The sequence below is a fragment of the Triturus cristatus genome, chromosome 9 (assembly GCF_964204655.1).
Source record: "Triturus cristatus chromosome 9, aTriCri1.1, whole genome shotgun sequence".
NCBI classification, from domain to species: Eukaryota; Metazoa; Chordata; class Amphibia; order Caudata; family Salamandridae; genus Triturus; species Triturus cristatus.
In genome coordinates, this window is record NC_140592.1 from 279,352,756 (window position 1) to 279,371,909 (window position 19,154).

A 19,154-nucleotide genomic window follows, 5' to 3' on the forward strand; every position below is an offset into this window, starting at 1 on the left:
TATTGATGGCACACAATGGGCTTTCTGTTGCTCACAAATTAAGGAAGTCTCATTCAATAGCAAACATAAGTTGCTGCATTTCAAGTTCCTGTGGATGGCCTACCTGTCTCCAGTGAAACTTCACACTATTGATCATTCCAGACCGCACACATGCCCTAAATGCGGGTCCCAGCACGCTGATTTTGCCCACATGAGCTGGAATTGTGTGAAAGTTGCTACATATTGGAGGGGGGTATATGTTGCATTGAGCAGGTTGACTGATTTAGACCTGCAGCCCATGCCACAAGTTGCCCTTTTGGGTTATGTCCAGAACATCCCCAAACAACTCCGTCACTACACCTCAATAGCATTATTATTAGCGAAAAGGGAACTAGCTGTGGCCTGGGGGAGCAAGCATATTCCTACTGTTAAGACGTTGTTAAATAGCCTTATTTACTGCACCACTAACAGCGATTTGTTTTCCTCTACATTGCCGGCGACCTCCAGACCTTAGGACATACGGGGGCCCCTGAAAACCTATTTGCTAGAAATTGACCAGCCCTCCTCGCCACAAACTCTGTCTGGGATAGTCCCCGCTGGGGTCGGTTGAGGTTTCACTTGTCAAATAAAAATGTGACTGATCAACTGTTTACCCGTTGGTGGAAATTATATCGCATTGACACTGAGGACTCGCTGTTTATGGAGTTGACGTCCAACTTTGGCTGTGGTAATGTGTCAATTTCATGCTCTGTTAATGTGTTTTTTTTCATACACAGTGTCGAAATGAGAATATGTACCTGATAATTGGTATTGATGGAAATGGTAAATAAAGTTTTTAAAAAACAACTTTAATTAACATAAAAATAATAACTACAACAAATATACAACTTATATTAAAAAACAAAAGCAATACTTATGCAAAAAAATAGATCACATACTTTTAAAATACATACTAAAATACATAACACTAATTAAAAAATCAATATTTTAAACAACTATATTTTTGTAAACAATATTAATGACTTCAATATTTTCAAAAACGATACTTCTTACCTTAAAGTCGATATTCTTGACCACAATATTCTTGCTGTTGTTATTTCTGTATCACGATATTTCCGGCTGTGTATGTCGACATTTAAAACTCGATATTCTGTCTATGCACACAGAGAGACTGGGACCTGAATACTCCTAACTGTGGTGCGTGCTACAACCGGCCATGGGCCATCAACACCGGTGCTGTGCTGGGATGGTCAAGTGACTCCTTCACCTAGGGAATGGCTGTGGATGGTGTACCCCTCACGGCCGGACTTTGTGAGGGCCAGCACTGGAGAGGAGTGGGGCTAAGCCTTGATATCTTCTGGAGGACTGGGCGACAGTAGAAGAGAGTGCTGAGCTGTTTTCAGGGGCTGTGCATGGTCTTCCCTAGGTGTGCAGAGGGAGGAGGCACCTGCATGAGAGTATCAGTGGAAAGGGCCCTCCAAATGAACCTTCTACAAGACTGGGGAGCACAGAGGTGACAATCCCCCCTTTTGAGGTGTCACTGCTGTGAAGGCTGGGCCATTCCCTTCTCTCCCCCTACTTTAATTCCCTTTTTGAGTGTGACAGCGATGAGGAGGACTGTGAGAGACTGGGACAAGAGGCAAGGTTGTGGCGTTCCTAACTGCACGTTGGAGTGGCTGGTGTGGAACACCACTGTAAGGCCTGGATGATGGCCTGGAGACAGGTTCTCCTTTCCCCTGATAGCACCCAAGAACAGGCGACTGCTCGTTCTACTTCACTGCACCTTGTGGGTAAGCAGGCTGCCTGCTAAAAGGCTGGGGTGATTGAGTGGCAGACTCCCCAGGAGTCTGGGGTGATCCACCATTGAGGGGGGAGACAATGAGGGAGTAGAGACAGTGCCCCCAATCTAGGCCTTTCAATACATAAGCAAAAATAAGTCAAACCATCCTTGACCACTGCACCACGGTTGGGTGCAGACTGGCGGACTGAACAGAGAACCATTGAAGCACCAGATGGCGCACTGAAAATTGTGTAGATGGCCTCCACACTGGGATTTGATGGGTCACCCAGAAACTGCATTTCTGTGACAGAGATGTTATCTTACGAGCAGCCAGGCAAGCAGACCACTTTGCGGAAAACAAGAGCAAAGTCTTTATCTTTCCATATTATACCCTGCAATGCAGAGGCACGGTCCGCATTCTTCAGCGTGAAGTGGAAACTCTGTGATATGGGCCTAAAATACATCCTGCTCTTCCTGGCGAGGCTCCAAATTTCTCATAAGGGCACATCCCTCTTCTTCACTCAATGCACTTCAGAGAAGTGGGAGACGCAGAGGACCAGACAACCAAGTGGCCTTGACCCCCAGCAAACAGCAGTTTGATAGGGATTTGGCTTCAACTCTGCGGATGGCAGCAGCTCTTCGGGAGCCCCACTTCACACTTGTGACAGAGGACAAATGTGTAGAGGACACCACAGACGTTTCTAATAGTTTGGAAAATGAGCAGCAGTGCATTCCAAGGGTCCCGCCACAATCCTTTGAGGAGTCTGGACCTCTATGTGGCATTGACATTTAGAATGCAGACTACAATACTGTTGAATATGCCACAAACTGACTAGGAACCCTGATTGATAAGGGTGCACTGCACAACTACCACAATGGTTGGCCCTTATTGCTCATTTGGTGAGAAGACAACCCCCCCTTGCTCCCCTTGTAGGGGGTGGCCGACTGACCATGCAGACTGCTTCGGGCCCTGCCCTTATAAAGAAGATCGTGTGCACCCTGGCAAACTTGAGTAGTTCACGTTATGTTGCTCTTCTTTCTTCTTTTTTATTTACTGTTTCCTGGTTATGCCGGATCATGGTTAGCTTTGTTCCCCGCCCTCTCCATAAAATAGCATTTTTCTTTCCTTTATCCTCCTCTTCAATAGGGTCTGCCTTCTCTGTTAACAACCTTTTCTTATAGCATGAATGAGTGGGTGTGGTTGTTGGCTCCATTAAGAGGTAAGTTACTTTGGGCGTTAATGTTGTTTGACATTTCTAAACTGCTTATTGAAGACAGTATGCTGATCTCCCTACTGGGATATCTGGTGGTATCTGAGCTATACCTGGGGCAATTGCACTGGTCACGTGATCGAACATGGATAGGGGTGCACGGGCCCACTAGTGCCATGAAACGTGACCACCATAACACACCGCAACACACAACAGCACTTCAACCAATCAATCAACTTTATTTCGGCTCAATGAGCCATAAATATACACAGTGCAAAACAAAATATATACTTAAAAACATTATGAATGCAAATCTCATCTCATGACAATATGTAAAACAGTCATACAACATCAGTTGTCAGAGAAGCTACCACAGTGCTCAGACAAAAGTCAAAGGAACAAACACCTTGAAAAAAATTCTTAGGAGTGGGCTCATTAGGGGTCCACTATGTCACCCCTGTTATCTGAGAACAATCAATACCTAGATAAAACGCGCAACAATCAATATGAAAAAATCCATAAAAAATCCACGTAAAATTCATAAAACATCACATAAAAACAGTAGCCCTATGCTTAATGGCACGTTCAGTATATGGCAGGAGAAAAGCAGATTTTGATCGTGGGCAAGGTTAGCAAGTAGATGAAACCAGCTCTGCAATAACGAATATTGGCCGCCCTGAGGATGGCTGCAAGTAGCGTTTCCTCAACAACTAATACAATTTACAGAATACCATAAAATGTAGGGTAGGTTGGGGTGATTGATGATCACAAGGACACAAGGGTAGTTGTAAAAAAGTACAGGCCTTGTGACGGAAAAGGAGCAACAAAGTGCACAGTGCATAACCTGACACTGGTCAATAAGAATTTATGTTGCATATTTCCCATCAGTATTAAGTATGGTGCAGGACTAACAGTTTGACAAATGCTCATAAAGGTCTAGACCGTTGGTTTATCTACAGCACTCCACATTCTATCCTCTAAGCATCCCTCTAAATACACATTTTTCAGAGTCCTAATAGAGCTGGCTAGTGCATTGCTAGGAGAGGTAAACAAATCCTCCCGTCCAATAACTACGACAGGTATTATGAATATACTTCAGCCAAGGAATACACATTGGTCGAGTTTTCAGCAGTCCGCAAGCACAGCCCTGTAAAAGGAAGTCTGTCTTTTGGTCCAGATTCTGAGCCACATAAGGAGGGGCTGAATTTTGATCAGATCGCTATGTAGCCAATGCCTGCCTCAGTGTGGCAGACGAAGGAGGTAGTGCTTTTGGGGACAGCTAACAATCTCTTAATAAAGCCATTCACAATTTTTTCAAGGCCCCCCTGATCTTCAATGCCCCACACCCCTGCCCCATATGAGGCAATAGCACATCATTTGGCTTTGAAAACTGTTGAGAGTTCCTTTATGCATTTCTGACCCAGTTTGCAGGCAAAACTGAGAATAGCCTTCTCTGATTTGGAGAAGGCAACAGCTCCACTGGTCTTCAAGGGCCTTAATGAGAGAACTGTGTCAAAGTCAATGCCATGGTAGGAAAAAGTAGATACAGATCCAACTTTTATGCTGTTCACTACAAAATAAACATTACCCTTCTTCCTTCCCCCACATATCATTATGTGAGTCTTGTTTTATTTGACTATCAGACCTAGATTGGCCATGAACTCACAGAAACAGTCCAGCAGTCATTATAAGCCCTTTGCAATCATGTCAATTAGGACAGTGTTGTCACCATAAATTAATGTGGGATTACAATGAGCACCTACAAGGGGACAATCTGCCCTGAGATTTACCAGTTTATCCTCCAAGCTGTTTATATAAATGGAAAAGATTTAAGGACTGCTCGACTGGGTCTAGGCTCTAGCGGAAACTGAATTGGAGATCCGAGAGTATGTTACGCTCCTCAGCCCATAGCTGCAAACGGTCCAGCAAAATTCGTCTCACAATCTTTGCAGTGAAATGAATCAGTGAGATGGGGCAATAACTCAGACCCTCCAGGATTTCGCGATTTGCAAAACAAATTGCGAAATCGGCAGTTTTGTAAAAATGCCGCAATTTTTACAAAACTGCCCTCGAAATTTGGATAATGGATTTTTTTTTTTTTATTGTTGAGGCTGTCAAAACACAACAGATATTTTCACCTCTCAATTCCCAACTTTTTGGAAACGAGGACCTCTTGTGGCCATTTTATGATGTCCACAATATTGACTAAACTCACTAATCAATGAAGTAAAACATAAATTTAGGTAATTAAATATCATGGTGCTTTGGGGCTGGCACGTCACCTGCTGACCACTTTAGAGCACTTGTGTCCAGGAAAGGACATAGAACATTCTAGAAGTAAAATCAAATGTGAAAAGAAATAGTATTCATCATATCTAATGTGCAAAAAATAACCCTCGATGTTGGAAGCAAAACTGTGACTGAATGATGTCGTGGCTGCCAGTCTCCCTTAACGAGAACAGGAAGTTGGAAACCAGTGCTCTCTGTGCTGTACTAGAATAAGAAGCAACCCTTCCTGCACTGGTGTACTACCAGAATGTCATGTTTTTCACATCCACCTACAAAAATGGCGACTCCTGCATATCAACTACACTATATCTGCAGGTATGTATAAGTAAGTATACATTTACCATTCCTAACTCTAAACCTATGTACCTTGATGATATGTAACTGTGGAGTTAAAAATAGTAAATATCCTTATATATTTACCTACATATATTTACCTTGATGACATGTAAATCATCAATTTAACATAGATGTGGAATTAAAAATTATAAATCTATACATGTCTTGATGATAAGGTGGTATTTGATATTCTGGAGTTTATATTTTCATGGGTTGATATTTGTGACCTCAATATTCTGACGTACAATCTCTGGATGTGGCTCACTTTTATCCTGTAAGGACTTTGACAAGAAGAGGATTGATTACAAATTCTGTTGGACGTCTGGCCATGACGTTAAAAAAAGTATGCTTACCTCCCTTTCGCACTTTAATGTAGCGCTTTGTTAACTGGTGGCACTCTGTCCCCATTTTTCATTTTGCTTAACATATCTTAATGTGCACTGCATATACAAAATATAACGTGTGAATTTCACGTTAAGAGAAGCCATAGCTAATATGTGTTCATGGAATCTTGCCATAGAAGTGGGGGCACTGGAAATGTTCTGGGGTTTGAGTACCACACGTCTCATTGAGTGGCTATGCTAGGAATGCACACTTATTTCCGTACATGTATTTATGGTAACTAGATTCAAATACTAGACACGTCAGAACAACAGTGGCCTTCTACACAAGAGCCTAAACCCGTCCCGCTATGCATCAGAATAGATTGACAATCCTTCCTGTTCCGGAGAGCCACGGGTGGCCCTACAGGTGTACAGAAACAGGGTCAGGCACGCGGGCTGATGGGGGGGCGGGGACACAACAGACAGGCACCTACAGCTAGCCACTAAAAATTACTGGGTAAGATGCTACTGAGGGACGTACTGGGTAAGGTGTTACTGACGGAGGTATTGAGCAAGGTGATAATAAACGAGGAATAATTAAGATACAACTGAGGGGGCATTGGGTGGGGTGTTACAGAAAGAGGTACTTGATATGATGTCACTGAGGGTGTTATTGTGTCTATGTTACTGAGATAGGTACTGGGCAAGATGTTCCTGAGGGAGGTACGGGGTAAGATATTATTTATGGGGTATTGGGTAAGATGTTACAGAGGGAGGTATTGGGTGAGGTGTTACTGAGGTGGGTATAGCGTAGGATATTACAGAGAGATGTAAAAGGTAAGGTGTTACTTAGGAGGTGGTGTTACTGAAATAGGTATAGGGTGAAATGTTAGTGAGATAGGTATTGGATAAGATATTACTGAGGGGTTATTGAGTAAGATATTACTGAGGGGGTATTGGGTAAGTTGTTACTGAGGGAGGGATTGGGTAAGATGTCATCGAGGGAGGTAATGGGTGAGTCTGACTCGTAAGAAATACCCCATGCATGGAAGAATCCTTACATTTTTTACCCCCATCACAAAACTCCTCCTGCCTGCATTCAAATGGAATCTTGATGAGCTAATGATTACGTCTCCACCTTCAAGGGGGAACTGAAACCAGCTTTCAAAACATAGAGGATCTAATCACCTCTATAATTCAAGGTTATGTATTTAATCTTATACAACTGAAGGTCCATGAAACTCTGGACACAATTCATCAAATAGTAGATGTTTTCACTCCTCACCTTTTTCTAACATATCTGATTACTCATGTCCGAACAGTGAGTAAGCAGGAGGTGACCTCCCTATGTAGTCTGCCTCCCTTATTTGGATCAGCCACTACGATCCTGCGCCCTAGGTTGCCTGAGGAAGAGGTGTACTGCCTCACAGATCCCGGAGGCAGAGGTGCCCCGACAGGGGTGCATTCATGGGCAATAGAACATCCCAGGGAGAAATACAGCACCCTAGCACAGGGGTAGGACATGGAGCTGTGCTTCCGTAGAGCTGCAGACATTTTAAACATGTCTATTGCAAAGTGGAATACTCTGCTAAAACAGTTTCTATTAATTTCAGGCTGAAAATGAATGATTATGAGTAAAAAAAGTGCTGCAAAAATGCCTCTAAATTTCCATATTTGTGCCACTAAATTTCCATATTTGTGGCGCTAAATTTGCTAATCCATGCCGCAATATCCTGGGGGGTCTGAACAGTGGGGATCATTTTTTGATCCCTTTTTGAAAATGGGAATAATAGTCGCAAGGGACCAGATCTTGGGGGGGGTGGCAGCAACTAAGGCGGCATTGATTACATTTGCCAATAAAGGGGCCCACAGTGGCATCTTAGCTTTGAACAAGTCTGAGGGAAGCCTGTCTGGACCAGGAGTACGTCCAACCAGACCGCTAGCCATGGCCTGCATAACCTCTTCCAATTCAATAGCTGGGCTCACGGAAAACTTAGTGGGATGCTGGGACACAGTTGGAATGCTGGTCAGTGGCTGCAGAGAAACTAAAGGGATATGATCGGCGGTATCCGTTTACCCTAAGCCAGGGTCAGCATAAAGCTTGGTAAAATGGGCGACCCAGGCGTCAGAGGGAATAACAATGTCAATACCAGGATCATTTTTGGCCTCAAAGAAACTGCGGTTCACTGTCGCCCGAGAGGCCTTGCAGTCCCTAAGTTCACTTGCCTGAGCCAGTGATGAAAAAGTTGCCTCTCTGATAGTGTTCTTCCTGATTTCAAGGGTGTCTCAATACAGAGTTCTGCATCTCCGCACTGCATTCTGGTCTCTCAGAGTTTTCTCTGTGTAGCTAGTATCTGGTTATGTGCCTGTGTGCAACAGTAGCATCAAACCATTTTACAGGTGGCTTGCGTCCCCTATTGTACGGAACCAAAAGGCGTTCAAATGCTGGTCTGTCAAAGCTATTAAGGAGCGCAGGACCACATCCCTGTGTGTAATTGTCTGATAAACAGACCACAAAATCGGGGTATGTGCACTTTTAATTTCATCACATGGAACATTAGGGGAATGGGGAGGCCAGCTAAGCACCATTGTATACGTTCTTACTTAGCAAGACGTATTGCACATTTTCCATATTACAGTATACACACTTAATGGAAAAAGAGGGGAGGTGGCTGCGTGCGTGAAAGAGGCACCAGCTTTTCTTCTCCACATTTTTGGCATAGTCTAGGGGTTTCTGATATGGGTGGCACCAGGGATGCTGTTTCAACTGCAGTGGCAGAGGCTGGACCTGGAGGGATGCTTTGTGTTCATGAATGGGAGGTTGGAAGGGTCCCCAACACATATCCTCGAGTTTTACTCCCCAAATACAGGCCAGGTGGCACATCTACACTCACTGACTAGCCTGCTTGAGAGAGTCATGGATGAACCATTCGTGGTGGAAAGAGAATTTAATTGTGTTCCATCCACTCCCACAGGGTGCACCAGTGGTTAGGGCAGTGGAATAGTTGCATGACGGGTTGACAATCTGGTGCTTACTGGATGCGTGGCAGCAGGTACACCCGTACACCAGTACACCAGAGAATATTTTAACTTTTCTCATATACATGTACTGCACACTAAAATTGACTTTCTCCTCACCTGCTGGCACTGCTCAGAAGCATTACACAATGCAGACTACCTAGCGATTACCTGTTCAGGTCACTGCCCCCTCTCATTGTCTCTGTGGTGAGGCCCGTCGAGAACTCGTATACCCTTCTGTCATTTACATTGATCGGCTTTAAAGGATGCTGTGTACAGAGGCACAGTGAAGGATAAAATAGTACACTACTTTGAAGTCAATGTGGACTCAGCTTCCATGCCGTTAATCTAGTGGGATGCATCTAAAGTGTATATTTGAGGATTTTGTATTAAAACTTCCAGTGGGGCATCATCAGCAGTAAGGTCCCAGTTGGACCATATGCAAAATTAGCTCCAACACATGGAGTTCCACAGAAAATTTGGAGGTGGAGACCCATCACATCTTAATCCAGCTGGGGTGGAAGCATGCCGATCTGCTCTCCTGGTAGGCCTTGTATGACATTCGGGAGCACCTGGCATGCAGCCAGGTGGAAGGAGACTGTGTGAGACATCTGCATGCGGGCCTCTTGCGAGTGGAGCACATCCACCCTACAATAACGGCCATCCAACGCCCTGATGGCCACTGCATTTATAGACAGACAGATATTTATGCATGTTCACAGACTACTATATGTCCCTCCATGGAGCAGTGTAGGGTGCAATCATGGACCAGCTGACCTCCTTTCTAGTTGATATACCCTTGATCACCCTGACCTCGGATGACAGTCTCCAAATTGAGGGTCCCATAACGGAACATAAGATCACCTTGACAATTAGGCCGTTGCATCAGGTACCATAACAGGTAATAATAGTCCCTCCTGGAATTCTGCAAGTGCTATCGGACAGATCTCCTTAAGCTCCTAACCAGGGTATACATGACAGCCCACACAGTGGGACAAATGCCAGAGTCCTTGTGAGAGGCTCTCATTGTCATGTTTCCAAAGCAGCGGTTGACCCAATGGACAGGAGCGCATATCGACTCTTGTCCCTTCTAAACTTGTACTGCAAGTTCCTGGGGAAAATTATTGCGAATCCTATCTACCATTGTTTGCCATCCCTGATCCACCCATATCATCCTGGGGATGAGTTTTAGGCACTCGTCCCATATGTTGGATGGACCATCAGGATACCTTTCCTGAGTGGTGGCAGACTCCGTGGATAAGGAGGAGGCAATTGACAGCCTCTCATGGGAGTGCTTTTTGCGGTCCTTTATCATCTGGGTTTCGAAAACTGCATCCAGGGGTTATACGCAGCCCTCGGGGTGCAGGTATGGGTCAGATGAGAGTAATCGGTGCAATCGGCAGATCTACAGAGGCACATGCCAGGGTTGCCTGTTTCTACCCTTAATGTTCTCCCTTACCATGGAACCCTTGGCATGTGGGATATGAGCCTTGAGCAAGGGGCATGTCCTCCGGGTGGCAGGACAGACAGACATTATTTTGCTTTCTGCAGGCGATATCCTGATTTACTTAAACAATGTCACTACGGTCTAGCTGGAACTACTGGACTCATTCAGTGCAGGCTCTTGGCTCCGAATAAACAGACAGAAGGCATGCATTTTCATGTTGCCTGACTCATGAGGTGCCTTCTTGGCAGGATTTGGCCCCTATAATCCCGTTTGCAATGCATACCTTCTGGCACCTGGGAGTTTGCGGGTATAGAGACGTGGCTGATGTACGCAAGGACAATTTGAACAGAGTTATCACCTCTCTCCGTGCAGTGTTGGTGTTCTGGTGGACACTACGATTGTCGCCCATGGGGCATGTTGCACTTGCCTAATGGTGACCCTGCTAGGGCTTATATATGTGTTCACCAATGTTTCATTGCCGTTAACCGAAAGGGTGTTCTGCGAGCTGAGTGTAAGGCTTTTGGATTCGATCTGGCCAACAAGCAGGCACTGTGTGGCCCAAAAGTAAGTATATCTGCCTTTGACGGACAGGGTGGTGGGAGCTGAGCACTACAAAGTGTTTTACTTAGTAAGGCATCTGAAATATTTGATGATATGGATTGACGTAGAGGCGCCACCCGGCGAAAGGTGTCTTTGGACCCAGGGCATGGGAGTGCATGCTCAAAGATGTCATGGGGAAGACCCTTTTGCTTCAAGTGGTCCAGTTTCACTGGTCCCACTATTTGTGCTGGCAGCATCAAGGGAGTGATGTACTCGCCAGACCTACTCCTGAGTGTCTGCCTGCCTTTGGTATGTTTGGTGCAATTGCAAACTGGTTACAGTGGCAACGCATTTCTGTTGTGACCCAGGGCAACGTATTCACACCCTCTCCTTCCTTCACAGTACAAATCCTGGTAAGGATGACTCAGATTTCCTTCCTTCAGCAAATTCAATACCATTACAATAGGTAATAGTGCACCTATTATTTACAGCTCTCAAAAACAGCAGATGATTATCATCAAGTGCGGTATAAAACTATTTTTATTATCATGAGCTATCTTGAAAATCATGCCTAAAATGAAAATAATAATTTTTGTTCACTACCTGAATGAGTTAAATTCGAGCATGGTGGGGGACAGTCCCCCCATCAATCAATGAAGGCAATGGCCTTCCTCCTTAGGAGAGGACTGCCCACCCCTTTTAGAGCTCGCTGAAAACCTGGCAGAGATATCTAGTCTTCTCTTTAAAGTTCTTTGTTTTTTTGTTTTTCAGAAATAAGTTAGGGTTGCAGTAGAAAAACAAAAACACTAAGGGCCCTTTTAGGATGGCGGGCGGAGGCACCACCGCGGTGATGGCAGTTTCGGAATATGCCATTTTCCGCACGCCAGCAGCGGTCCTCACGCCCGCCATATTAGTATGGTCAAACATAGCCCATTTTCCATCCGCCGTGATGCAACGCGAACCGCCATAAAAAATGTGCTCACCACCGTGGTGGTGGGAGCCAATAGAGACCCACTGCCATGCGGAATGACGTCCCGACTGCCGTACAAATCAGGATGCCCCAAACAGCCAGTTGCACCGCAGCAGAGAAACCGCCCAACCAGAGACGGGGGAAGCACGACTGCGGAGTGTGAAACCCGATTCCCGGTCCCTTCCACCCGGTCCTGACCACAATGGATCTAGCTCTACACGTCTTCCCGGTGCTGTATCTGATACACTACCAGCAAGTTATGCACTGTCACGGAGGCCGCCGCAGGTACGCAATCACACAACTCCGCACACAACCACAACACACAACTCATAGGCAGACATAGGGTTCCTATCCACACCAGACACCCTGGTGGGACAGGAACACATCCACAAGTGTACCCACCCATGTCCTACCTGTCACCAAATCACTTCTCCGCATCCAGGTCATCCACCAACCACGATATCAATGCAATGTTCCGGAAACATCACCGCAGCGGTGAAGACATGGGAAAACATGCGCACAATATAGAAGGCAGGGCCAGCGCCAGGCATGGGCAGTGCACAAAGATAATAGTGCCACACCTACACCCTCCACACACTAGCCCCCCCACACACATTAAGGGACATGCTATGTGCTCCTCCTGTGCTCCCCCATGCACAATAACCAGCCAGGTGAACCCACACCCTGCACCACACACCAAACAGCTAGGGAGACAGTCTCAGCATGTGGGGCTGCCGAGGAACACACAGCACAGAAGCTCAGGGCCAGGGCAACCCTCACACTACACCTACACTAAACTCATGTCAAGAAAACCGAGTCCAAGCACAAAATGAACACTCACACAGAATATGAACATTCACTCAACTGGACACACAGCCTGTCAAGTCACACAGACATACCCCACACTGACACACAGCCACATACACAGACCAGATATCAGCAGCAATGGAGGACAACAAATGGGCAAGGCCAAAGTGAGGTGAACACTAATGGAAAGCCAAGGAGCTAGCCACAGAGCATGTGTACATCACATGCAAGAGAAGGAACATATCACAACACCCTTAGGCCATCAAATCACACATGGCTGGCACACTGAGTGAAATCAAACCACAGTTACCCCTGTGCAACAACTCAGGGAGTCAGCGAGGCAACCCATGCATAAGCACAGGGATGATAGGAAGTCGCTGAAGTCAAAAAGTGATCAGCCACACATCTGTATCCAACAACCTGACAGGTGTATGTCATCAGCACAACACACAGGGCCCATTGACACACACCATGACTGTCAAACACAAGTTGGATCCTTCACACATACCCCTCCCCCACCCACATCACACCTGCAACACTCAACACCAGTGTCAAACACACAGAATGATGCCAGTAATGTCCAGGGAATACATTGACAAACAATCACACTCCCTTGGCGGGATCCACAAACATCACACACTCAGGGATGCCTGAACCAATACTGGCACAAAAACAACAGCCAAACACAAAACTCACTAACAACATACACAGAGGCGGAGCATCTCGGAGGAACATGGCGGCCATAATGTGATCGGTCGCGGGAGTGCTCCCTCGGTCTCCCCTGGGATGGGTTGGTAATCGGGGGGTAATGCGGATACCTTCCGGTGGAGTTTTGAACGGTATCTAAGCGGTGGGTCTTGTTCTGTTGGTGATGAGACGGGAGCCCTGGAAGTGCCGTTTTTCTTGTCCTCCCGCGGCTGCGGCGAACGTGAACGCGATGGACCCTCAGGACAAGGGCGGAGTAACCATTGAGGGTCCGCGTTGGAAGTGGGAGGTGGCGGCGGCTGTCCGTGGAAGCGGCGCTCTGCACTCACTGCTTCGGCGGTCACTGTGGGAAGACCTGCACAGTGCCTGGAAACCAACTACTTGGTGGTGTTTAAGGTAGGGGGGGCCCGGTCAGTGTGTAAAACCCAGACCGCGGCCTCCGAGGGTGTTCTCTTGACAGTGCTGGGATATCGAGAGGACGGCTATTACCCCCCCCCTCAGTGGTAAGGCCGGGATCAGTAGCGAGTCTGGCGAAGTGAGCACCCGAAATCAGGGTGTGCTCAGAGGGTGCTGCTGCTGCTTGAGAAGGAGGGCTGTATGCCCTTTAGATTGTATGGAGAAAAGGGACAATTTTCATGAGGGCGTTTCTCCCCCCAAAACAAACAGATACACATTACGAGCAAGAGCTGCACACCTAGCCGCCAACAGAGATATTATTCATTTTTCTCAGAGGGGTTCACCGCCCCAGGTAATAGTCCCAGAAGCAAAGGAAGATCTCCAGACAACTTTAGGGCAACATAAACAGGCACTAAAAGGCCAAGAGCTACCAGGGGAGTCAATTTATACAAAACAGTTGCAAGGGAAGCCAAGAGCACTGGAAAGAAGGAGGAAAAAGCCGGTAATTAAAACTAAAATTACTCCATCACTGAAATCTTTTTACCAGGTTATTTCTCTCATATCCTCTGCCAAATCGCCCCAATTGCTAAACAATAACATGCCTAGCCCCACGCAGGAGGAAAGGTCAGTCCCCCCTTCAACATATAGGCTCGATACATCATCTGTATCCCCCCGGCTGTCCCCAAACTCAAGAACTGAGGAGAAACTTGGGAGGTCAGTAAAGAGTAAGGCGGTCAAGACGCCTAAGATAAGCAGCCAAAAATGTCAAACCCAAGAACAAAGCATAATGAGTATACAACCTACTATCATCGCCCCTGTCAAGACGTCAGAACAGGATATTCATCCAGAGATCGACCTTTCCAATAGGTTCTCAGTGTTAGAGGACCAAGAGGTGGCGGTTCACAATATAGTTCAAAATGTAGATAAAGAACAATGCGGAGAGGATATAGTGCGAGGAACTTACCAGGGAGATCCAAGTCGCCCCACTTCAGCTACCCCAGTAATAAATTCATGCAATTTAGCCGACTTGCTATTGGCTATGAAAGAAGAAATGTCATCGAGATTTTCTACCTCAGAATTAAATCAGGCAGAGATGGCTACTCGATTCCCAGTCTCAGAGGCAAACCAGGCAGCCATTCGAACATCTTGTGAGGTTTTAGCTAAGAAAATGGAAGAGATCATGGCAAGAACCGAGACACTCGATGAGGAGATGCCAAAAATGAAAGATTCCTTAGAGGCTCCCACAGTGAGGTTAGATTCTCTTTCCGCTCAGAACAAAGAACTGAAAGACGACCTGGAACGCCTTGAGAATCACTCAAGGCGAAACAATTTAAAATTCCTAAATGTCCCAGAGGCACTTGAAAGAGATGATCTAAAGGGCTTTGTAATCAACTTGTTAAAGGCCACAATCCTCAAGAGCCAGCCGAACATCGATCTGATCCAGGTGATTCAAAGGATTCACAGAGGCCCCTTTAAGAGAAAGACTGGGAAACAAAAACCGCGCAAGATTTTGGTGAATTTTCTATCATACTCAGTCAAGGAGCTTATCCTCACAGCAGCACTAAAAGAGGGGACTATATCCTCGCCATCCAATGACAACTCCACCTTTTCCTTTACTATTAGATCTGATATCTCCCACATAACGGCCACAAGACAGTGGGAGATGGGGAAGAGATTGGAAGAAATAAACAGCTTAGGGGCAAAAGCACAGCTTAGGTTTCCAGCCACCCTTCGGGTAATGTGGAAGAACCACATGTATCTGTTATGATCTCTTGGAGAGGTCGATACATTTATTGCTAAACTTCAACAAGAAAAAAAGGGTGGGTAACAGGAAAGGGATCCAGATGTTAAGCTTGAGGGTCTGTCCCTCTCTGTCCACAAGCGATACCAAAGAGTTTTAGACAGGGGAGAACATGAGGGAGCAATACCCGAAGAGGCTCAGCCTAATGGAAGGGTGGGTTCCTCAAGGGGTGGAGAGTGAGGGGGGGGCAAAGGGGCACTTAGGGGAGGTTCAGGATTTTGGACTAGGAGGGGGGGCACCGGGTGGGGAGCAGATTAGGGGGGAAAAAAATGCCTCATCACACCAAATCATATATTTTTTCAGCAGATAGAGTAACAAGGAAGAGTTTCTATTATATGGAAATACATGGCTACAATAGGTACGGCAAATGATTGCCGTAAAATTCACTATATTTCTTGGAACCTAAATGGTTTGAGATGTGCGCGCAGATGAAGGTTGATTTTAAAGTATTTAGAGCTTGCCCCAACACAGATTTGTCTATTGCAGGAGACTCATTTAAATTCGGTGGAATTTCATGCGGTTTTTTCAAAGATTCCCTGGGTACAGTGTTTTTGTGCTTCACAACAAGGAATGATGCCGTGGGGTAGCAATTGTTTTTAAAAAGGGTCTCCCTTGTAGGATTAAGTCTGTTCAGACGGATCAATCAGGCAGATGGGTAGTTGCCCTCTTGGATCTCGGGGGAACGGAGATGACATGTTCATCTTACTATGGGCCGAACTCGGATGACCCATCATATTTAGTTAAATTACAAGGAAGCCTAATCTCAGCAAATCCCCCCCTGATAGTTGGAGGGGACTTTAATGTAAAACTTGACCCTGTAAAAGATGGTCCCCAGTCAAGTCACATCATAACAACTCCCAAATCACGAAGGGTCATGAAAAATTAAATTTTAAACTTAGATCTAGCTGACCTATGGAGATTTAAGAAAGGCAATACCCAGGGATTTACCTACTATAGTAAAAAATATAGACACTCCTCACGGATAGATTACTTGTTGGTGAATAAAGAAGCACTAAAAAGTTTTATTAGCATTACGGTTATGCCAACTCACCTATCAGACCATGCACCCCTATTAGCAGTCTATGCAATATGTGACAATCGACCTCAACCAAGATGGACATTGAATAGAGTAATTCTAATGGGTGCAGAGATAATTCAATCTACAAGTAAATGCTCTCTAGAATTTTTTTCCTTTAACTTGGGATCAACTTCCATCGACCAAGTATGGGATGCCTATAAGGCTAACTTGAGAGGTGTATTACAATCACAAATAAGCTTTAAGAATTGAATAAAGACCCAGGAGCTACATGCCCTTGAGGAGAAGATTGGAATCTTGGAGACCGAAAGGAGGGACGCCATAATAGGAGACACAGGGGAACTAGCCCGGATAGACGGCAATTTGGAGGAGGCCAGAACAAATTTTAGACTTTTTTTAGACTAGAAATGCAAGGCACAATGGCAGGTTAGAAACATGGAGATGTTCGAATATGGAGAGAAAGCAGGGGCAATCCTGGCCTGGAAGGCTAGGTTAGATAGGGCGAAGAACGATATTAACGAGTTAATTATTGATAGCAACGGAACTAAATCTAGCGATCCGGAGGAAATACAGTTGGCTTTGCTAACACTATTTTCAGATTTATATAAGGAAGACCTTGAACCTACTCAAGCCCAGATATCTCACTGGCTAAAGGATAAATCTCTTCCAACCCTAACGGAGGCCTCTAAGGAAGCATTGGATGCTCCTATTACATCAGAAGAGATATTGACCCAAATAAAGCGAGCAAAAAACAAAAAAGCCGCTGGGCTCGACGCCCTCCCCAACGAAATATACAAATTACTTCAAGACGACCTTCTTCCAGTCCTCCATAGGCTATTTAATTCAATCTACTGTTCTAATGGGGTAATGCCTAGATCATGGAGCAAGGCTACGATAATGTTAATTCTAAAACCAGGGAAAGATCCTCTAGCGGCGGATTCCTACCGCCCAATCTCCCTGCTTAATGCAGACTATAACATTTTCATGGGGATATTAGCAGGAAGATTGGCGAAACTGGCACCTAGTTTAATTAACTCCGATCAGAAGGGCTTTATACAGGGGAGGGTAATTCAAGAACAAACCCAATTACTGATCGGCAATATTGACCTAGCAGAGGCAAGAATTGATCCATTAGCTGTGGTGGCAATCGACACCGCCAAAGCATTTGATCGTGTGTGCTGGAGGTATCTTTGGGGTGCTTTAGAGGTCATGGGAATTGGCCCAGTATTTGTGCGGACTATCAAGCATTGCTACTTAGGAGCCTTGGCTAAAATCCTTTTGAATGGCTCACTTACCCCTAGCTTTCCAATTCAGAGAGGGACTAGGCAGGGATGTCCCCTGTCCCCCCTTTTATTTAATTTCTATATAGAGGCTTTAATGTAAACTGGCACTCTATGCCGATGACGTGATAGCATATACCAGCGATCCAGAACACACAATTCCACAATTGGATTTCCTGTTGAGGGAATTTGGTAAGGTCTCAGGGTACTGCGTCAACCAAGATAAAATTGAAATAATGTGTTGGAATACCACATATAAGGGAGGCCCTGTAAGTAAGGAGCTTAGATACCTAGGAATTAAAATAGTCAATGATTTAAGTAAAATTCCATTATTAAATCTCGGGAAAATCGAAAAAGATATAGACTATTTATTTGCTAAATGGAAGAACCTCCCCTTGACTATATATGGGAGGGTCAACCTGGTTAAAATGTCCGTCCTCCCCAAATTAACATATGTATTCAATGCAATTCCCTTAACTTTCCCTGGAAAGACTATAACGAAGATACAGGGTAAAATAGGTAGTTTTATATGGGGTCATAAAAATGCTAGAATGTCATGGAAAAAGCTTAGGAGGAAGCTCCTTAAAGGAGGACTAGCTTTACCTGACATAAACTGGTATCTGATGGCCTTCCAGTTTAAAGGGGTAAGAATGCTATTATCATATCCCGAACGAACATCCTGGGGGAGAGTACTAGGGGAAATGGTGTTAGTTGAGGGCGGCAACAGTCAAGATGGGTTTTTGTACAAATTTGGTGCGCCAAGGTTTTTTAAAAAGGTTTGGCTAAAGGTCTTGATATCAGCATTACTAAACTGGTATAAAATGAGGATGCTATGGGGTATTGGATACTTCTCTGACTTTGCTCCAATTTGGGACTCCCCCGGGTCACCACCTTACATGTGCGACAGCCTGGCGATACCGATCAAAAACTCAGGTATGGAGCGATGGTCAGACCTGAATGACTCAGAGGGCATCCTTCCTTGGGGATTATTATCAGCTAAAATAGGCCCCTCTCTTTCAAGGTTTAAATATCTTCAACTAAAAAGCTGGTATGAGTCTGAAAAATGGGATATTGTTGGAAACTGGGAATTAGAGCAACTATTACAAGACTCGTCCCCAAGGAAGAAGGAAATAGCCCTATGGTATGCTCGAATTCAGGATGCAGAGGAAGCCATGATCCCCTCCCCAATTTCAGTTTGGAATGATTCACCTTTGGCCACCCAAATTGAGGAACTAT